The sequence below is a fragment of the Antechinus flavipes genome, chromosome 2 (genome assembly GCF_016432865.1).
Source record: "Antechinus flavipes isolate AdamAnt ecotype Samford, QLD, Australia chromosome 2, AdamAnt_v2, whole genome shotgun sequence".
In the NCBI taxonomy this organism is placed as follows: Eukaryota; Metazoa; Chordata; class Mammalia; order Dasyuromorphia; family Dasyuridae; genus Antechinus; species Antechinus flavipes.
In genome coordinates, this window is record NC_067399.1 from 286096498 (window position 1) to 286120413 (window position 23916).

The following is a 23916-nucleotide window of genomic DNA, read 5'->3' on the forward strand; positions in this document are numbered from 1 at the left end:
GTCCATGGTTAAGGTTTGTGCTATAATTAATCACTCTTGCTCTTACATTAACTGATCAGGGAAAATTGTCACATATCTTCCATTGACAAAAGGAGCAAGTCAAGGGTATTACATGATTTACATGATTCTGATTCCATCTTGTAATTTATTCTACTTTATATCACCAATATATTGTCTCTATATTAAGTTTGTAAATTTAACTAACTAATTTAGAAATCCAGTTCTCCTATTAATCACCAGATACCATAGACTTTTTTTCATCTCCTTTGGAGTAGATTGGAAGAAGATTGCAACCACTGTGGTAATTCTGTTCCTGGTTATGTTGTTTCCTGTTTGTGATTGAATTGCTGCTGTGGATTGTATTTCTAGAATAACATTATTCAGCTCCTCTACTTCCTCCATGATAGTGAGCCACTTGTGTACCATTCATGTAACTCTGTGAAAGAACTATTGGAAAGAATGTATGCACAAGCTATATGATCTATGGCATCATGATTATTGTAAATACTAAAACAGTTCCAATGAGAAAACTTGCATGTCACCATGAATTATTTTTTGGCATTAAACATTCTTTGTTTTGTTTTTATATAATATTTGTCATGGACTAAATGTGCTGCATACATCTTTCAGTGTCATGTTACTGATCAGGACTGGCCTCATAAATAAGCTCTCCCCCCCAATAAATTTATTCACTACCATAGTGATGAAGACTACCCCTCTTTTTTGATATCTCATTATGGTAGGACCATCCCTGTGGTTGATCTGTAGTAGTAGTGACCCCCTTTCCAATTGTCTTTAGAATTTTGGCTGAATTTGTGCAGAAAGAAGCAACTTATTTTAAATTACTATTAAATATCTTGATCATTATTCATTCTGGTGCAATCTTTGGTTTTGCCAAAGTAAGTTTATGGGAAATGGGTGATGTACCTTCATTCAGTCAGCCATCTTGAATAAATGTTCTAGAAATTTTAGATAGAAAGAAATTTAGATCCAAACATGGATCCCCAAACTTAAATAACTTACCCAGAGTAACAGAGTTATTTAGTGGCAGAAAAAGAACTGAACCTGGATCTTCCTTTTTCCTGTTTTTACATGTCAACTCTTGTCCTCAGAAGTTGAAGGTAACATATACTTAAGTGGTCATATAAAGCAAGTACACATTATCTCTCTTCATTACCTATGATAAATCAAGAAATAAAAACTATCCTTTATATAGGAACTCCTATACAATGGTTCCCTCTTACTAGTTTGTCAGTTTAGTTGGTGAATACATCTGTAGTTTGCCTAGCATAATTTATTAGACATCCATCTTCATTGGGATATATAAATTGACTTCATTTTTTCAAATTAAAAATCTTACCATATTTATGCATGAAGAGCATTTTTAAAATTTTGTTTAAATATTATAGACTTTGTACATATATTTATATAACTATGGATTTTATGTAAAGAAACTCTAAATATAATTGGTGTTTAATAATGATTTCTGATAATGAATTGAAATTTCACATATCATCGAATTCTATGTATGTATTTGCTTTTAACCTGAATTTTATTTTTATTATAAAACTAATAAATATCAATAAAGATGAAAATTTCTATGTGCAAAAACTTTATATGAAATAGAGAACTTTTATCATATATATATTTTGAAGCACATATTAAATTTAATACAAAAGAAACAAAATTGCCTTACTTGTCCTTCCACTAAATACTTGCATTGTACAGAAAAGAAAATTGAAACATAGAGAGGTTAAATGGTATTTTCAAAAGTTAACAGAATTTGTAACAGAAAAAAGTGCTAAAACTTTGATTTTAGACTTTTTGTATTAGGCACTTTCCTAGTGCTTCACAGTTGTATATTTATTATGTTAAAAATTTAGAAGTGGTAAAGAAGAGAAAAAATTCTATTAAAGTTCAATATTTGATTAGTTATCAGCATTTGTGCTTCTTTTTCTCATTTTTGATCATGTTAAAAAGCATATGATCAAGCACATAGTCCTGCTTTACTCCATTGATGATTGGGAAAGTATAATAGGCATGGTGCTTCATTCAAACTCATGCAAGCATGTCATCACAAAACTGGAAAATAATACTGATGAACTTCTCTGAGCAACCAAATTTCATCTTGATTTTTCATAAGCTCAAAGCCTTTGGTCAAGTTGATGATTGTTGTGTACAGACTCTATTCAATGCTTCTAGTATTTCTCCTGGAGTTCTTTCTCAGCAAACATCATCAGTCCTTTCTGAAATCATACTGAGTCTCAGTTGATGACCATTTTTCAGGTGAAGGATAAACAGATTAAGGTGAACTCACAAAAATCTTGCTAGCAAGGACTAAGAGAGAGACTTTCTTGTCTTTCCATTTAACTTAATACAACAAAATGTTATGGATGCAACCTTGCATCAAGCTCTGGTACTTAACAGACTATGTTATTGTGAGGGGAAAAAATGGGATGAATGTGAGAGTGACAAAGGTGATGGATGTCTCAAAGTACTAGACTAATAATAGACATATCTTCTCCAAGTTAAACATTTTCATTCAACAAAAGTGGTGGCCCCAAAGCAAAATGACTGACAGGAGATTCAAAGTTAACAGATTGGAATGCTTCTCCATGCCTGAATAATTTATTGTTGACCTGGAAGGAAAGCTGAGTCAGCACACAGCAATAGAGGAGCAGAAAAGGAGTAGACAGCTCTCATTGACTTGGTGTACAGCACTACATTTGTTTTTCTGAGCTTGAACATTAACAGAAGTCTGGATTGGTTTGATGAAAAGGATGGGGAAAATCAGAAGCTTCTAAACAAAAAAGAAGGGAACTCAATAGGATTTACCAGCAAGTCAGTTCATCTCTCTCTAAGAAAGCAGTGTTTTACTCCATCAAGGCAAAGTGCAAATAAAGGTTAGAGAGATGAAGGATTCTTGACTCAATAAGAAGACAGATGAGATTCAGTTTAATGCTGACAGCAACAATCCAAAAATACTTCTATATTGCTCTAAATACTATTTATGGATCAGAGACTTCTGGTACATCTCAACTATTCAGTATTGTTGGGGTCACACTGATTCAGTGATAATATCACTATCCTGGAAAGATGGGCTGAACACTTCCATAGTGTTTTCAATAGATCATTATTAACCAATGCTAAAGTCATTGATCATATACCGTAGATTGAAGTCAATCCCTCTATAGCCAAACCTCCAGCTGAAGAAGAGGTATTGAATGCCATTATATTCCTCTCATGTAGCAAAGTACCTGGCGCTGATTCCATCAAGGATGCCTCCATTGTACTATTTCTATAAAGGAAAAAGAAACAGATGTGTTCTTAATTGAATGTCTCCTTAAATTCTGTGAAGGATGAGAGAAATTTCAGATTTAGCTAGGTTTTTTATGAGAACCTAACATAAAAAGATGAAATATCACAATATCAGCACTATGAACAACATTTTAACAGCCTCTACTTGACTCACCTTAAAAATTCTTTTGCATTATATAGGGCAATCAAAATAGCTACTTTGCTGAATATCATTATGTTATTCAAACAATTTTTGTTGGAATAGTAGATATAGCAAAAATGCTCCATAAGCATTTGCTATCATCATATATTCTAACCCCTATCCAGTTTAAAAAAAAAAAGTTGATTCAGTTTAAGAAGGATAATAGATTTTTAAAGCTAGCAGGAAATTTCATTATGTTATTTGATCCACTCTTCTGCCTTTAGATCAGGAAAATATTATTTCCATTGAAGTACATATAAATGTACTGAATTTCAGAGATGTTAAGTGATTTGTCCAAAATAACACAACTAGTATAGAGATTAGGACTAGTTCTATTTTTTATTCACTATTTTTTTTTTTTTTACTGCTTTATGTGGATACTTTGGGGGATCTGAGGTATAATTTGTTTAAATACTTCATTTGTATTATATTAATTTGTATTACATACTCTTTATACCTCCTTAAATCTATCATCATTTTACCAAGATTAAATACTCATCTTTTATTCTTTTAGGACTACAATCAGTGTACCACTTGAGGCATCCATCTTTTGTCTTTCATTCTTGCTACATGCTAATGTCCATCTTTTTTTTTTCCCTATTCATACATAATTCTATCTTTTCCTGCTTGTGATATGTATCTTCACATTGGTAACATGAAGTTAACTTTTGTTCACCACGTACCTTTGAAGGTTATATGTAGTTTTAGTTCCTCCAAAATTGGAGTATTACATAATTTATGAGCCATATAGCATAACTGGGAGAATATCATTATTAAAGAGATGGGCTCTGCAGCAAGAATTATTTGGGATCATTGAAAGCATTGAGATTGTAGTATTTAGTGTTGCTATTTTGTTATTTCAAATGCAAATACATTTTGTCTGTCCAGTAGAGGATCCTCAGAATGATAAGAAAGGACTTCATTTTATGTATGATAAAACTGAGTATGAGAGATAACGTTTGCTCAAGGACATCATAAATTTATGTTTTTGTCATTGACTTTTAAAAATCATAAAATTCAAATCTCTTATCTTGATATAATGAAATTCTATCTCAGATTAGTTAATGACTAGGACAAGACATAGCATGGATGGGACTATACTTCCTGTCTTTATGACTTTCTTTATAAATTGGCCCTAATCTATGAGATAGATCTACCATAATTACTAGTGTGTCAATATCTTTCACCACATTTTAATGTGCTTTTTTATGATGTTAAGTAGGAGCTTAAGGTTATTTGCAAATAATTTACTTAGTGTCAGAAAAACACTAATGTCCACTTGCTTGTAGCAATTTGATCAATGTGTATTTTTTATCCACTTCATTTTTAGTGTGAATTGTCATACTATTAATTTTGAACTGCTATGTATTTAATTGAAAAAAAAAATTGTAGTATCCTGAGCCTTGATACAAATAGTAAAATCTTATCTTAGAACAGTAGATAACATTATATTTTGTGTTATACTATATTAAAATATTTAAATTAATTCAATGATAATATTGAGAATGAAAAATTTGTCTTTTTTTGAAATGTGATATGGATTTATATTTATTTTTTAAAAATATAGAGCACTTCTTAAATTTATATTTTATCCTTATTCAGGGACCATGTTAATCTCTATAGCATTCCAACTTAATATACGTCCCATCTAAACAAGCACACTATATGTGAATTTTTAAGCCTTTATGTTGTTTTGATTTTAGAGTGGGAAATGTTTATGAGAATAAGAATGTACTTCTAGTGCAGATTCCCCTGCTTTCTCTATCTAAACATATATTCTTATCAAAATATCCCTCATCTCATAGTATGCCAGCCCTTTCTCAAAACATTTTCTATTACTCTTTTCCAAAAATGTTCCATAGAAAGCTGGCTCCATCATGTACAAAATCTCACAATCCTAAAACTTTTGTTACTTTTCCTATCCATCTATTAAACAAAAGAAAAAGCTAGTACTCCCCAAGATGAGACAAGATTTTTCTCCAGGAAAATCTTAGTTTTTAATTCTTTTTCCTGATTCATTGTTATAGGAAAAAAGTTTAGTTATTTCCTCAAAGTCCAGCATTATGAGGTTATCTGCTATAATTGTACTTAGCAACAGAATAACTATGATTAAACACTTTGTTGCTTTTTGGTTATTTGGGGAAAAGGATAAAAAAAAAGACATATTCACTTGCCTGCTAATAGAAGTATTCATTTTGGGAAAAGGGACAGTCATGGGTCATATGACTAGACAGAAGGAGTAGCTTTTTGTTGCTGACAAGTTTAAACCTCAATTCAAAGTACTGTTGTCTTAAAAAGGAGTAGCAAATCCTTCTACCACATTTGCTGACAAAATTCTACTAGATTTTTGATAAAAATCATGGTAAAGAACTGGAAGACATGGGACTAAGTCTTGCCTCTCACCCATGCTGTCTATGTGGACAGAGGCAAGGCATTTATTTTCAGTGCCCCATGCAACTTTCTAAGTTTATAAATCACAAGCATATTGTGATGGGCATCTATTTTCTAAGCTTCCACAGCAGTAGATTCTTGTGCTGATGAGATCATAAATTAAGTTGTGTGTGTGTGTATTTGTCTTGTTTATATACTTCTCTCTCCTGATTTTACCCTTTTTCTAAAGCTAAATTTTTCAAGTCACAGATTTAACTTTTTTTTAAAGCTAACTGTAACTTCATCTCCCTAAAGAGTTATTTTCACTTGACTGCATAATGAAACAAAGATTCTGTCCTCTCATTTGATTATCTAAATTAAACTCATTGTAATATATTGTACTTTCTACTTGATCATGCTGATTTTTCTTAGTATTTACTTGGCTATGAAATATCTTAATTTCAAAATCCAAGGGAACTTGGTCTCTAATTTTCTTAAACTATATGAAATAAGTTCAAGGGATTCATGGGGAACCTCAGAAGAGCTAGCTTTTTAACTACTGTCATCAATGGTCACTTGTTCCTATGGAGTCAACCTTCTGCTTCATTCTGGGGAACAACATTCATCTGACAACACTTAATTGTGTGTACTTGAGAAGGGTGTTTAAAACCAAAAGGGAAGGAAGTTTTTGACTTGTCACATATACATTACATGGTTCTCTTTCACCTATACCAGACTTGGAGGCAATATTATTCACTATGTTCTTATCTCTTCTCTATTCTTGGCTTATTCCTTCCTGATTATTTTGAAGTTTGGATTTCAAATTTATACTATATATTTAAATTTCGCTCTTGCTCATTTCTTTCTGTCCAGGTTGAATTTATGGATGACATAGACTCAAGACTTGTCTTTTATCTTCTATTTCATTTTTGGATGCTTTGGAGAGGCTTTGCATTATATACACATAGTAAATATATGCATACACATACACAGATATATAAACACATACACTTCTTTTTTATCCTCCTTACCCCCAAGCAAGCTATAGTTAAGAAAAGATATATTTATGTATACATATGTAGATATATACATACATGCACACACACTCATATACATACACATTGCACATATATACATGTCATTCCTATCCCAGATCTTTTATTAAATTTTGCTTCATAACTTGGTTTACTATTACTTAGCTTCTCCCCACCCAGGTATCCCTCCATTGTCTTCTTCGCTCACCCTTTGCTTCCCTATCTGTCCACCCCTACCCTTATATTTTTTGGTAGATTTTGGAAAATGCTATACTCTTAATGGTACATATGTAGTGTTGTTTATTGAATCCATTCCAGATGAGAGTAGATTTTCAGAACTATGAACCCTCTTCTTTCTTCTAAGACCTCTGTGTCTATTCTATCTCTGCATTTCATTTGTATAAGATGATTACAATTATTACCTTTACTTTTTCAATGTTTCTTTTGAACTTACCCTATTGTTGATGTAAATCTTAAATATAAAATATACATTTCACATATTAAAAAAACATAAACAATTTGTTCAAGTTACAACAGTTTGTCTGTGTTGAGTTCCTTAACAATGCTTTTTGATATTGATTTTGTAAGTTAAATTTTATTTTATTTTATTTTTTTTTTTAATAATAAATTTTATTTTATTTAATAATAACTTCGCATTGACAGAATCCATGCCAGGATAATTTCTACACGACATTATCCCTTGCAATCACTTATGTTTCGTTTTTTCCCCTCCCTCCCTCCTCCCCCCCCCCCAGGATGGCAAGCAGTCCTATATATGCTAAACATGTTGCAGTATATCCTAGATACAATACATATTTGCAGAACCAAACAGTTCTCTTGTTGCACAGGGAGAATTGGATTCAGAAGGTAAAAATAACTCGGGAAGAAAATCAAAAATGCAAATAGTTCACATTCATTTCCCAGTATTCCTTCTTTGGGTGTAGCTGTTTCTGTCCATCATTTCTCCAATGAAACTCAGTTAAGTCTCTTTGTCAGAGAAATCCACTTCCATCAGAATACATCCTCATACAATATCGTTGTCGAAGTGTATAATGATCTCCTGGTTCTGCTCATCTCACTTAGCATCAGTCCATGTAGGTCTCTCCAAGCCTCTCTGTATTCATCCTGCTGGTCATTCCTTACAGAGCAATAATATTCCATAACATTCATATACCACAATTTACCCAGCCATTCTCCAATTGATGGGCATCCTTTCATTTTCCAGTTTCTAGCCACTACAAACAGGGCTGCTACAAACATTTTGGCACATACAGGTCCCCTTCCCTTTTTTAGTATCTCTTTGGGGTATAAGCCCAATAGAAACACTGTTGGATCAAAGGGTATGCACAGTTTGATAACTTTTTGGGCATAATTCCAGATCGCTCTCCAGAATGGCTGGATTCGTTCACAACTCCACCAACAATGCATCAATGTCCCCGTTTTCCCGCATCCCCTCCAACATTCATCATTGTTTTTTCCTGTCATCTTAGCCAATCTGACAGGAGTGTAGTGATATCTCAGAGTTGTCTTAATTTGCATTTCTCTGATCAATAGTGATTTGGAACACTCTTTCATGTGAGTGGTAATAGTTTCAATTTCTTCATCTGAAAATTGTCTGTTCATATCCTTTGACCATTTATCAATTGGAGAATGGCTTGATTTTTTATAAATTTGAGTCAGTTCTCTATATATTTTGGAAATGAGGCCTTTATCAGAACCTTTAATTGTAAAGATGTTTTCCCAGTTAGTTACTTCCCTACTAATCTTGTTTGCATTCGTTCTGTTTGTACAAAGGCTTTTTAATTTGATATAATCAAAATTTTCTATTTTGTGATTGGTAATGGTCTCTAGTTCATCTTTGGTCACAAATTTCTTTCTCCTCCACAAGTCTGAGAGATAAACTATCCTATGTTCCTCTAATTTATTTATAATCTCGTTCTTTATGCCTAGGTCATGGACCCATTTTGATCTTATCTTGGTATGTGGTGTTAAGTGTGGGTCCTTGCCTAATTTCTGCCATACTAATTTCCAGTTATCCCAGCAGTTTTTATCAAATAATGAAATCTTATCCCAAAATTTAGAATCTTTGGGTTTGTCAAACACTAGATTGCTATAGTTGACTATTCTGTCTTGTGAACCTAACCTTTTCCACTGATCAACTAATCTATTTCTAAGCCAATACCAGATGGTTTTGGTGACTGCTGCTTTATAATATAATTTTAGATCAGGTACAGCTAGACCACCTTCATTTGATTTTTTTTTCATTAATTCCCTTGAGATTCTCGACTTTTTATTGTTCCATATGAATTTTGTTGTTATTTTTTCTAAATCATTAAAATATTTTCTTGGAAGTCTGATTGGTATAGCACTAAATAAATAGATTAGTTTAGGGAGTATTGTCATCTTTATTATATTTGCTCGGCCTATCCAAGAGCACTTAATATTTTTCCAATTATTTAAGTCTGACTTTATTTGTGTGAAAACTTTTTTGTAATTTTGCTCATATAATTCCTGACTTTCCTTTGGTAGGTAGATTCCCAAATATTTTATGCTATCAACAGTTATTTTGAATGGAATTTCTCTTTGTATCTCTTGCTCTTGGATTTTGTTGGTGGTGTATAAGAATGCTGAGGATTTATGGGGATTTATTTTGTATCCTGCTACTTTGCTAAAATTATGAATTATTTCTAATAGCTTTTTAGTAGAATCTCTGGGGTTTTCTAGGTATACCATCATATCATCTGCAAAGAGTGATAGTTTGGTTTCCTCATTGCCTACTCTAATTCCTTTAATCTCTTTCTCGACTCTTATTGCAGAGGCCAGTGTTTCTAATACAATATTGAATAATAATGGTGATAGTGGGCAACCTTGCTTCACTCCAGATCTTACCGGGAAAGGTTCCAGTTTTTCCCCATTGCATATGATGCTTACTGAAGGTTTAAAATATATGCTCCTAACTATTTTAAGGAAAAGTCCTTTTATTCCTATGCTCTCAAGTGTTTTTATTAGGAATGGCTGTTGGATTTTATCAAATGCTTTTTCTGCATCTATTGAAATGATCATATGGTTTTTGTTTGGTTGGTTGTTGATATAGTCAATTATGTTAATAGTTTTCCTAATATTGAACCAGCCCTGCATTCCTGGTATAAATCCTACTTGGTCATAGTGTATTATCCTGGGGATGATTTTCTGTAATCTTTTTGCTAATATTTTATTTAAGATTTTAGCATCAATATTCATTAGGGAGATTGGTCTATAATTTTCTTTCTCTGTTTTCAGCCTACCTGGTTTAGGTATCAGTACCATATCTGTGTCATAAAAGGAGTTTGGTAGGACTCCTTCAATCCCTACTTCTTCAAATAGTTTATTTAGCATTGGAGTTAATTGATCTTTAAATGTTTGATAGAATTCAGATGTAAATCCATCTGGTCCTGGGGTTTTTTTCTTAGGGAGTTGATTGATAGTTTGTTCTATTTCTTTTTCTGAGATAGGAGTGTTTAGGATATTTACTTCTTCCTCTGTTAGTTTAGGTAAGCTATATTTTTGGAGGTATTCTTCTATTTCATTTAAGTTGTCGAATTTATTGGCGTAAAGTTGGGCAAAGTAACTCCTAATTATTGCTCTAATTTCCTCTTCGTTAGTGGTGAGTTCTCCCTTTTCATTTTTAAGACTAACAATTTGATTTTCCTCTTTCCTTTTTTGAATCAGATTTACTAAGGGTTTGTCTATTTTGTTGGTTTTTTCATAGAACCAACTCTTAGTTTTGTTAATCAATTCAATAGTTTTTTTACTTTCAATTTTATTGATCTCTCCTTTTATTTTTAGAATTTCAAGTTTAGTGTTTGATTGGGGGTTTTTAATTTGTTCCTTTTCTAGCATTTTTAGTTGCAAGCCCAATTCATTGACCTTCTCTTTCTCTATTTTATACAAATAGGCCTCTAGAGATATGAGATTTCCCCTTATTACCGCTTTGGCTGCATCCCATACATTTTGGTATGATGTCTCATTATTATCATTTTCTTGGATGAAGTTATTAATTATGTCTATAATTTGCTGTTTCACCCAATCATTCTTTAGTATGAGATTATTTAGTTTCCAATTATTTTTTGGTCTACTTTCCTGTGGCTTTTTATTGAATGTAATTTTCAATGCATCATGGTCTGAAAAGGATGCATTCACTATTTCTGCCTTACTGCATTTGAGTTTGAGGTTTTTATGTCCTAATATATGATCAATTTTTGTATAAGTTCCATGAACTGCTGAAAAGAAGGTGTACTCCTTTCTGTCCCCATTACATTTTCTCCAGAGATCTATCATATCTAATTTTTCTAGTATTCTATTTATCTCTTTGACTTCTTTCTTATTTATTTTGTGGTTTGATTTATCTAATTCTGAGAGTGCAAGGTTGAGATCTCCCACTATTATAGTTTTACTGTCTATTTCTTCTTGCAGCTCTCTTAATTTCTCTTTTAGGAATTTAGATGCTACACTATTTGGTGCATATATATTTAATATAGATACTTCTTCATTATTCATTCTACCCTTTAGCAAGATATAGTGCCCTTCCTTATCTCTTTTGATTAGATCAATTTTTGCTTTAGCTTGATCTGAGATCAGGATGGCTACCCCTGCTTTTTTGGCTTCACCTGAAGCATAGTAGATTTTGCTCCAACCTTTTACCTTTAACCTGCATGTATCACCCCGCTTCAGGTGTGTTTCCTGTATACAACATATTGTAGGATTCTGGCTTTTAATCCATTCTGCTAACCGCTTCCTCTTTATAGAGGAGTTTACCCCGTTCACATTTATGGTTAAAATGACCAATTCTGTATTACTTGCCATCTTGTTAACCCCGGTTTATGCTTTTCTCCCTTCTTACTCCCTTACCCCCTCCCTTACCCCCCTTCCCAGTATTAAGCTTGTGAGCTCCCCTTGCTTCTCACAGCCCTCCCTTTTTCAGTATCCCTCCCCCCCCTTAGAATTCCCCCCCCCCAACTTACCCCTTTCCCTCCCAGTTACCGTATTCCCTTCCACTTAGCTTATTCCTTCCTTTTTCACTTTTCCCTTCTCACTTTTCAATGAGGTGGGAGAAGTTTCACCATAGATTGAATATGTCTAAAATTCTTCTCTTAATGCCAATTCTGAAAGCAGTAAAATACTCACTATTTTCATTCCTCTCCATTCTTTCTCTCAGATATACTAGGTTTTCTTTGCCTCTTCATGAAATGTAGTACCCCCACTTTCCCTTTTTTCTAGTACAATGTCCTTTCCACAACTAGTTTCTAGAACAAGGTATACATGTATTCTTTATACATCTTTACAGCCGAAATATAGTTCCCAAGATTAATCTTTACCTTTTTAGATTTCTCTTGAGTTCTGTGCTTGTAGATCAAATTTTTTGTTAAGTTCTGGCTTTTTCATCAGAAATAGATGAAATTCGCTTATTTCGTTGAATGTCCATCTTCTTCCCTGGAAAAAGATGCTCAATCTCGCTGGGTAAGTTATTTTTGGTTGCATACCAAGTTCCTTAGCCTTTCGGAATATCATATTCCAGGCCCTTCGATCCTTTAATGTGGATGCTGCCAGATCCTGGGTGATCCTTATTGTGGCTCCTTGATACTTGAATTGGGTTTTTCTAGCCGCTTGCAGTATTTTTTCCTTTGCCTGAGGGTTCTGGCATTTGGCCACTATATTCCTTGGTGTTTTGATTTTAGGATCCCTTTCAGTAGGGGATCGATGAATTCTTTCAATGTCTATTTTACCTTCTGTTTCTATGACTTCTGGGCAGTTCTCTTTGATAATTTCCTGGAAGATAGTGTTCAGGCTTTTTTTTTCATCATACTTTTCTGGAAGTCCGATGATTCTCAGGTTGTCTCTCCTGGATCTGTTTTCCAGGTCTGTTGTCTTCCCCAGAAGGTATTTCACATCCTTTTCCATTGTTTGATTTTTTTGGATTTGCTTGACTGATTCTTCTTGTCTCCTCGAGTCATTCAATTCCAATTGTTCGACCCTGATTTTCAGTGAGGTATTTTCTTCACTCACTTTTTTAAGATCTTTTTCTAATTGTCCAATTGAGTTCTTTTGTTCTGTGGAATTTTTTTCCATTTCGCCAATTTTGTTTTTTAGAGAGCTGTTTTCTGTTTCCAGTTCACTAATCCTATTTTTCAAGGATTTGGTTTCTTTATCCACTCTCTCTTTAACTGACTTCTCCAGGCTCTTTTGCCAAGCCTCCCTCTCCTTTTGCAGAGCCTCCCTCTCCTTTTCCCATTTTTCTTCTAGCTCCCTTGTGAGAGCCTTTTTAATTTCCTCCATGAGATTCATCTGTGCTGAGGGACATAAGGTCTCCTCCTTCGGGGATTCACCTGGGGACTGTTTGTTTTTAGTCTCCTCAGGGTTTGGAGTCTGCTCTTTATCTGTGTAAAAGCTGTCCAGGGTTAAATTCTTTTTCAGTTTCTTGCTCATTCTGTCTATTTATCAAAGACAAACTATCAAAGAAACAGAAGGAAAAAAAACCCCTTGAATGGAGGCTGCTTTCTTTGGGGGAGGGGCAGGGTATTCGTGAGGCACAGGTCCTACTGTGCTATGGCGCCTGCGCACTGAGATCCGAGCGCTCTGAGATCCGAGCGGGCTAAGACACTGTGGGGGAGGGGTGGCCAGGTCCCGAGAAACTCCAGCTGTTTGGGATTGTATTCTTCACCCCCGTGTTTTTAGCTTCTCTGCTGGGCTGCTGACTTGCTCCTATAGCAAAGCTCTCACCGCAGAGACGGCTGCGATCGCGTCCTACCCCCTCTCCGCTCCACCCGGTTCTGAGCTGCTATCTGTGCTCTGGTTGCAGCTGCTGCCCGCAGACTGCTTCCAAATACCGTCCCCGCCCTCGCGCAAAAACAGACCTTTCTTGACGAGTCTCAAGGATGGTTTCTCTTGGTAAGTAATTGTATGGTTTTTTTTTCAGTCGAGCATTAATTCAGAGGCATGAAATGAAATGAATAGTGAGAGAAAAACACGGAGATTACACAGAAGTGTATTTCCTCTCCGCCATCTTGGCCGGAAGTCTTGTAAGTTAAATTTTATGTTAAGTTCAGCTTTGGTTGATAAAAAGTGCTGCAAATTTGCAAGTTCATTAAATATCTGTAGTTTTTGTCCTTCAAGATTATAGATAATTTTGCTGGATGTGATATTTTTGTCCGTAGGCTTAGTTCTTTTTCTTATTTGTAGATATGATTCCAAGATCTGAGGTCTTTTATTGTACCTGTTGATAGGTTTTGCACAATTCTAATTGCAGCTCTAGCATATCTGAATTCTTTTTTTCTTATTTCTTGCAAAAAAATTTTTTTTTGATATGGGGGTTTCAAAAATTGGTAATAATATTCTTATATGTTTTCCACAAATAATATCTTTGGGGTGGTGATGGGTGGATTTTTTTTTTTGTTTGTTTGTACTTTCTTCTTATGTTCTATCTTTCCAGGACAATTTTCACAGATTATTTTCTTTATTAGTATGTCCAGGTTCATTTTTTGGTCACAACTTTCTAGCTGTCCAATTATTCTTTTTTTTTTTTTTTAATTTTTTATTTAATAATTACATTATATTGACACTCATTTCTGTTCCGATTTTTTTTCCCCTCCCTCCCTCCACCCCCTCCCCTAGATGGCAAGCAGTCCTTTATATGTTGGATATGTTGCAGTATATCCTAGATACAATATATGTTTGCAGAACCGAACAGTTCTCTTGTTGCGTAGGGAGAATTGGATTCAGAAGGTATAAATAATCCGGAAGAAAAACAAAAATGCAGATAGTTCACATTCGTTTCCCAGTGTTCTTTCTTTGGGTGTAGCTGCTTTTGTCCGTCATTTATCAATTGAAACTCAGGTCTCTTTGTCAAAGAAATCCACTTCCATCAAAATATGTCCTCATACAATATCGTTGTCGAAGTGTATAATGATCTCCTGGTTCTGCTCATTTCACTTAGCATCAGTTCATGAAGGTCTCTCCAAGCCTCTCTGTATTCATCCTGCTGGTCATTTCTTACAGAACAATAATATTCCATAACATTCATATACCACAATTTACCCAGCCATTCTCCAATTGATGGGCATCCATTCATTTTCCAGTTTCTAGCCACTACAAACAGGGCTGCTACAAACATTTTGGCACATACAGGTCCCTTTCCCTTCTTTAGTATTTCTTTGGGATATAAGCCCAATAGAAACACTGCTGGATCAAAGGATATGCACATTTTGATAATTTTTTGGGCATAATTCCAGATTGCTCTCCAGAATGGTTGGATTCGTTCACAACTCCACCAACAATGCATTAGTGTCCCAGTTTTCCCGCATCCCCTCCAACAGAAATTAGGCATGGACCCACACTTAACACCATATACCAAGATAAGATCAAAATGGGTCTATGACCTAGGCATAAAGAACGAGACTATAAATAAATTAGAGGAACATAGAATAGTTTATCTCTCAGACTTGTGGAGGAGAAAGAAATTTGTGACCAAAGATGAACTAGAGACCATTACTGATCACAGAATAGAAAATTTCGATTACATCAAATTAAAAAGCCTTTGTACAAATAAAACTAATGCAAACAAGATTAGAAGGGAAGCAACAAACTGGGAAAACATTTTCACAGTTAAAGGTTCTGATAAAGGCCTCATTTCCAAAATATATAGAGAACTGACTCAAATTTATAAGAAATCAAGCCATTCTCCAATTGATAAATGGTCAAAGGATATGAACAGACAATTTTCAGAGGATGAGATTGAAACTATTACCACTCATATGAAAGAGTGTTCCAAATCATTATTGATCAGAGAAATGCAAATTAAGACAACTCTGAGATACCACTACACACCTGTCAGATTGGCTAAGATGACAGGAAAAAATAATGATGAATGTTGGAGGGGATGCGGGAAAACTGGGACAATTATTCTTATATTTTCTCTTCTTGATCTGTTCTCCAGATCTGTTGTTTTTTCTTATGAGGTTCTATTTTCTCATTCTTTATAATCTGTTTTGTTATTTCTTTGGTCTTTCTTGGCTTTACTGGCTTCCCCTTGCCTGATTCTAATTTTCAAAGAGTTATTTTCATTTTTGAGATTCTGTACCTTTTTTTCTAATTGATTAATATTTTTTCATAATCTTCATGTTTGGATGGTTTTAATTTTTTTCTTTACTTTTTCTTCAATGTGTCTCATTTGATTTTTGAATTCTTTTTTGAGTTCTCTAAATTGTCTCTGGGCATGAAGTCATTTCATGTTACTCTGTGGGGTAGAAACTTTTTTTTTTACTAAAGTGTCTGCCTCTGAAGATGAATTCCAGTCTTCCCTGTTTCCATACTGTGTTTCATTGGTAGGGTTCTTTTTTCTTTGCCACTTCATCTTTTTTTTTTTTTTTTAAATAAGAGATATTAGTGTAAACACTTCTAATCCTGGAGTGAGGGGATGGTGCCTCAGGCTTCCTTTTAGCTCTCCACTCTTATCTGGAACCTCAACCCAAAAGCTACATCCTCCTACAAGTCCCCATAGCTGGCATTGTTCCTGCCCTGCTGCTTTTTCACTCATCAGATGCTAGTTCTTTCTCATCCAGGGTCATGTCTCAGAAGCACAGCTGGGCCCACCATCCCCAATCAGAGATTTCACAAACAGTCCAGGAGGTGAAAGTATCTGTGGTTTGGATTGAGGCTCCAGCCATAACCAGATAACCTAAGGGAATCCGCACCAGGTTTCTGAAGAGCTCACTATTTGCATTTCTCTTGGGTTAATCCCCAGTCAACAGCCTTTCTTCAAATCTTTTAGGGTCGTACCGGGTTCGGCCCGAAGTCTTCTTGTTTCTTCACCAATCTATCTTTGCCCTTAGACATAAATTTGTTCTATTTGTGGGGGAAATTTATCAACATAGTCCTCCATCTTCTCAGAATCCTCCCCCAATTTTCATACCTTTTGATATAGAGTATCAGTAGTAGGTCTGTATCCAAAAAGATATAGGACTTATATGTAGAGTACATATATTTATTTATTTATATTTATATTTATAGCATTTTTTTTTCTGATGGCAAAGAACTGGAAATTGAAGGTATGATCATTAAGGGGAATGGCTACACAAATTTTGCTATGTTGTTGTGGTGGAATACTATTGCGTTATAAGAAATGGTGAACAGGATTCTCTCAGAAAAACCTGGAGAAAACCTTCATGATCTCAAACAAAGTGAAATATACTATGTATAAAGTAACAGCAATATTATAATATAATGCTGTGAATGATTTAGCTAATCTCAGCAACACGGAGATTCAAGACAACTTTGAAAGGACTTATAATGAAAAATGTTATTCATTCTCAGAGAAAGAATTAATGATGCCTGAATACAGTTTGAAGAATAATTGTATTCAATATTCTTTATTTTTCTCAAGTGTTGTTTGTTTCATTTGTTTGTCTTTCACAATATGAATAATATTGTAATATGTTTTGCATGATGTCTCTTATATAAACTGCTTGCCTTCTCAATGAAGAGAGTAGGAAGGAAGAAAGGGAAAGAATTTAGAATTCAAAGGTTTAAAAACAAATGCTAAAATTTTATTTTTACATATAATTGGGGAAATAAAATATTAAATAAAAATTTTTTAAATAATTTTTTTAATAAAAAACGACTTGGTTTACATGATTATTTTTATGTTTACTATACATGTGACTTTGGTCAGGTCATAATCTCTCTGGGTTTTAGTGTCCTTATTTGTAAAATATAGAAGTTGGCTCCTAAATTATTCTACTATTTCTTTACAGCAAAGAGATCAAAGAAAGAGGAAAAAGACTTATATGTACATTTTTTTTGTACCATATGTACAATGTACAATGTACAAATATGTTCAAATATTTAAAGCAGCTATTTTGTGATATTAAAGAACTAACAATTTAGGGAGTGCCCATCAAGTAAAAGATAAGTAAATAAATCATGGTATGTGAATGTAATATAATGTGATGAATGTAGCAGAATAGCACTAACTCACTAAAATGGTGAAAGCGATGGTTTTAAAGAAAACTGAGAAGATTTGTATGGACTGAAGGAGAATGAAATAAGGAGAACCAGTAAAATAATTTATGCAATAATAATATTGTGAAGAAGATAACTACTTCAATCAATAAAATGACCAATTATGATTCTAGAACACTGATGATGAAGATTTTGACCTACCATATTGGTGATGATGCCTCATTTTGCATCTGGCTGCACTATTTCGGGCCATCTTTGGCTTCTTCAGCACCATGTTGACAGTATTGATCTTAATTATCTTCTGAATGAACTTGATAATTAAATAAATGAATGAAAAATTTGTACTGGATTTACTCAATATAACAAATGTCAGGTATTTGATTATAGTATAGATCTGGCAAGGTATCACATGAGTGTATTGATCAATTCAAAACAACAAACATTTATTAAATATTTACTAAACTCAAAATCTTATCCTAGGCATTGGAGAAACTAAAGCAATTCTTGCCCTCAAGAATTTGACTTTAAATGGAAGATCCATGAATTTAGACAGGTTTATTTAAGGTAGAGGGGATTGAATGCAACTTTCCAGGGGAGGATCCCAACAGGACAATGAGGAGGACCATTAAAATCCTCCTGCAAGCACTGGTATTAGAACTGAATCTTGGAGTAAAAAGGGCTAAGATGGAGTAAAGGCAGGAATTTACCATTTTCTACTCAAAATCAAATTCCTTTAAATAATGGCTCTAAACAAATTTAGAACATTAAAACATGCCAAAAAGATGAAAAACATTTTTCAGCTGAAGACAATTTAAAAGGTCAGTAGGAAAGTTCTGTGATACTAAGATGGGAGTCCAGCACACAATTCTGGTGCAGGCCATAGCAGCACAGCCTTGGCCCTGTTTCAGCTTTAATGACAAGTGCAGTCCCAGCTTCATATCCAACAAAACAGGAATGGGCCTAGGGATCTCTAATTCAGAGATTGTATTGATGGTTTTCAGACCTCTAGCCTAGAGACTTGTGATCAGATCCCTAGAGGAATCTCTGAAAATAATTGCACAAAGCTCCTGAAGCTTGGAACAGTGCCCTTTTTAACCCTGGAAACAAAGCCCTATTCAACAAAGAGTTAAAAACCAACTAATAAACTGGGAAAATGAGCAGAGGACAGAAAAGTGATTCTGACCATAGAAAGTTACTAGGGTGGCAAGGAAGATCAAAACACAGAGGAGAAGATAACAAAGTCAAAGTTCCTACATTCAAAGTCTCCAAGAAAAAATAAGTATTGGTCTTAGGCTATGGAAGAGCCCAAAAAGAATTTTGAAAATCAAATAATAGAAATAGAGAAAAAATTAGGAAGACAATTGAGAGTGTTGCAAAAGGAAATAAAAAGCTAATGAGGAGAAGAATGTCTTAAAAAGCAAAATGGCTCATTGGGAAAGGAGATACAAAAGCTCACCAAAGTAAATAATTCCTTAATAATTATAATTACAAAACTAAGGCAGATAAGATTAGAAGGGAAGCAAACGGGGAAAACATTTTTACATTCAAAGATTCTGCTAAAGGCCTCATTTCTAAAATATATAGAGACTTGACTTCAATGTATAAGAATTCAAGCCATTCTCCAATTGATAAATGATCAAAGGATATGAACAGACAATTTTCAGATGAAGAAATTGAAACTATTTCTAGTCATATGAAAAGGTACTCCAATTCACTATTGATCAGAGAAATGCAAATAGAGACAACTCAGAGATACCACTACACACCTCTTAGATTGTCTAAAATGACATGAAAAGATAACAAGTATGATGTCCAAGTAATTATTAATCAGAGAAATGCAAATTAAGACAACTCTGAGAATACCATTGCACACCTCTCAGATTGCCTAAGATGACAGGAAAAGATAATAATGAATGTTGAAAGGTATGTAAAAGGTGGGAAAGAAAGGGGTATGTGGGTGGGTGGACCTTACTTGCAACAGAATTGGCTGAAAGAGGAAATAGCATAAATACTCAAGAAGGATATAGAAATCTATCTTACCCTGCAGAAAAATAGGAAGGAAATGGAATATGGGAGGGTAGGGAGGGTAATAGAAGAGAGAATATTTTAGGGGAGGGAATAGTAAGTAGCAAAATACTTTTGAGGAAGAACAGGGTGAAAGGGCAGAGAGAATAGAAAAAGTGGTGAAAAAATACAGTTAGCAATAGTAATTGTAAAAATAATTTTGAATCGTTTCTTTGATAAGGCCTCATTTCTCAAACACAGAGGGAACTGTGTCAAATTTATAAAAATAAGAGTCATGCCCCAATTGATAAATGACCAAAAATATGAACTACACCAAAAGGGCTATAAAATCATGCATGTCCTTTGCCCTTACAATACCACTACTAGACATGAATTTCAAAATAATTTTTTTAAGAAAAAAGACCTATATGTACAAAAATATTTGTAGCACCTCTCTTCTCAGGACAAAAATTGGAAAATGAGGGAATGCTAATCAATTGGAGAATGACTGAATAAATTGTGGTATGTGATTATGATGGAATATTATTGTTCTATGGGAAATGATGAGCAAAATGCTCTCAGAAAAATCTGGGAAATCCTCTGCAAACAGAGCAATATTTTGGGATGATCAGCTAGGAATGACATCATTCCAAGCTGATCATCCCAAAATATTGCTATTACATTGTATACATTTCACTTTGCTTGAGTTTGCAGAGGACATGGTAAGTAGAAGAGAAATCAGAGAAATCCTAATGTACCAGCTTACAAACAGAGAGGGAAAGTTAACAACCATATATATTCTCAAAAATCAGTTTTCTTTGTGTTGTTATAAGTGTAAGTATAAAAGGCACATTGCTAAAATATAATCAACCAAATCACACATACATATATGCATATATATATACATTGTTTTGTATATATATGTGTGTATATGTATATATATACATATATACATATATATATATATATATATACATATATATATATATATATAGTACTTTAAGTATTATAGGGAATACAAAAGATATTTGTTTATTTGAAAGTGTCTTCATATAAACACACACACATATACATATACATATATATTAAAAAGTGGACTTTTACCTTCACTTTGAAGGGGGCTTCCCAGAAGGATTTTCCAGTACAAAAACGAGAAACAAAAGGTTATCATTTTTTTTAAAATTCCTAAGACTAGATTATATGAATTAACATATAACAAAAGATTTGAGGAAACAGAGACAAGAAATCCAACTAGCCTTCATAGGAGGCAAATTATTATACAGGTTACAGTCATAGTCATTGGCGGAGTAAGGATATAATTACAATTTAAAGTTGACCTAGGATGCCAGGGTAGGAAGATATAACTCAGGATGGTCCTTTAAGAAGTTATCCTTAAGGCTCAGTAAGTTGTTACACCAAGTTATGTTCTCTGTGTTCATCATCCTACCCCCTATCTCTGAGGGTCACTGAGATGCTGAAGGGATCAGACATTGAACAAAGAGGACATGGTCTCAAGAATGTATCATTTGTTTCCTTCCTCTGATGTCACAAGATCCTAAGCAAGGTTTAATGGGATTTTGATTTTTTCTTGTAGGTTATTGTCTTGGAATTCTTCAGAAAAGTAAAGTGGTGATAGGTGGAAGAATGAGGTATATTAAGAATAGAAACAACCTATAGTAGGAAAGCATAATTCTGAGACCTAACCATAACCTCTTCCTGATTATAATATAGTAAGACAAAAATAAAATAATGTATTGTATCAAACATATAATGCAATTCCAATCTTATATAAGATAGGTACAGTATAGTACACTGAGCAAGGAAATAGACTTTATAGACTGAGCAAGGTGCCTATAGCACTGATATATTCAATATCTTTCCCAAAAAGACTAGTATGTTTCAGAGGTGATGGTTGAATCAAAGTTTTCATGGCTAGGAAGCAAGCTCCTCAACAACATGCAATTCTGCCTCTCTGTTCCTATTTCATAGCATATTAATGGCAATGCTGGTTTGATTAAGTAGAACTTTTCCTCATAACTAGGAATGAGTTGAATGATACTTGTGATTTTCATACCACTGTAATTGAGTTTTGGTAACTACTAATTCGTTAATGGGAAAAGGGATTAACATTATGGTCCATTATTATTCAGAGACTTTTTCCTGAATAAATTTCTTAGGACAAATTTCTAATTTTCTTTTTTCTTGAAAATACATTTTTTGTGATATGACCTTGGTCTCAACCTTTTATAAAAGGGTGACTTTACTAGAATACAAAATTTAATGAGTATGTAGGCATATACATATATAATATATTTGGAGGTCTAAGTTCCTCTTTATAGGAGAGGGATTAATTCCTAAGTACAGTCAGTACTCTCCCTACCCTGTTCTAAAAATAATTGCAATTTCACTGTTTATGCAGATATGACAACACCAATATCATTAACCACAAGTGACTTACCTTACTGGGGGGTACAGCATTGATTATTCATCTAGTGACGGCCTTGACAAAATGATAGGTATTACTCATCATGACTGAAATGAATCATCAGGCTTATGACTGATAGGGAGCACTGCCAGAAAGTTTCTGTGTGGATGCATAAAGCCTGCAGTTATTATTAAACATGTCTTTGATCCTAAATTGCAAGTGATTCATTTGATCAAATACAAAGCTTTTGATGACTCTCAAAAGAGAGAACTCAAAAAAGGGGCCTCCTTGGAATCATTAAGTGGATTCCAGCTAAAATTAAAACTAAGCTAAAACCAAAACCTTATGCCCATTCTATGGTTAGGATCTGTTCCTATGATTTAGGGAGTTTCTTTTTTAATTCATGATTCATTAATTTAATAAACATTTGTAAAGTAATTTCTGTGCTAGATGCTTGGTAAAACAAATGAAAAGTTTAGGAATATTGGAATGATGGGAGGAGGGAAGCATCTTCTTCCTGTAATCCTTTGAACAAGCATATATTGATATGCTTCAAAATTGTCATCATCATGTTTTAATAATAGTAAATATCTAATTAATACTAGCTGATTTTTTTTTCTTTGTGAACTTCCTTAAATGTTTCATAAGGTGACAGAATCTGAATAATTGGATCATGAAAACAAGATTTAATTGGGATAGGGGAGAAGTAGGATGTCTTATTTAAGTTCCACTTCTACCCCTCACTAGTTGTTTCATTATTTCAAATAATCTAATATTTAGAATAGGGAAAATTTGTTAAGGTAATAAATTATTTTAAAAATGTTTGTTGTTGTTTAGTCATTTTCAATAGTATCCAATTTTTTAAAATGTCATTTGGGAATTTTCTTGGAAAAGACTTGGTTTTCCATTTCCTTTTCCAGTTCATTTTATAGATGGGGACATGGAGGTAAATAGGGTTAAGCAATTTGTTCAGGGTCATATATGTAGTAAATATCTGAGATTAGATTGGCAAATATTATCACTTTTTAATGATACATTGTTTAGTACTCTTTCATAAAAATTAAGTATGTTTCAGTCAACAAACTTTGATGGATTAATTTTATCCTATAACATATACATCATTTCAAACTGATAACTTGGCAACCCTTTGATGAGAAAAATGAAGAAAACTCATGAAAGCCTTCTTAAATCAATTGAACTAATCAGTGATAATAATTTTTCTGAATATCATTGTTTGAGAGAAGTAAAGCTAAAGAAACCACTTTTACTGTTATCTTATGCAGTATTTCCAGAAGTTATTGAATGCTTAGTTTGGTCTAGTAATAAGGCATTTGCCATAAGCTATTTTTTTCTTTTTTATTATGACTATTATAACCAAACATGAACAATTTAGTATAGAATGAATAAAAGATAGGATTGTATTTGAAATGGCATAGTTCTCTTAATGCAGCATATTTTTGTTTCCAACTTTTTTTAAAATAGTTTTTTATTTACAAGTTATATGTATGGGTAATTTTACAGCATTGACAATTACCAAACCTTTTGTTCCAATTTTTCCCCTCCTTCTCCCCACCCCCTCCCCTAGATGGCAG

At 33.7% G+C, this 23916-nt stretch overlaps 1 pseudogene; it reads right to left on the minus strand.

Moving 5' to 3' along the window:
- Window positions 1–5056: 5056 nt before the first annotated feature.
- LOC127552606 (uncharacterized) lies at window positions 5057–5157 on the minus strand (annotated as a pseudogene).
- Between the last annotated feature and the right edge of the window lie 18759 nt (window positions 5158–23916).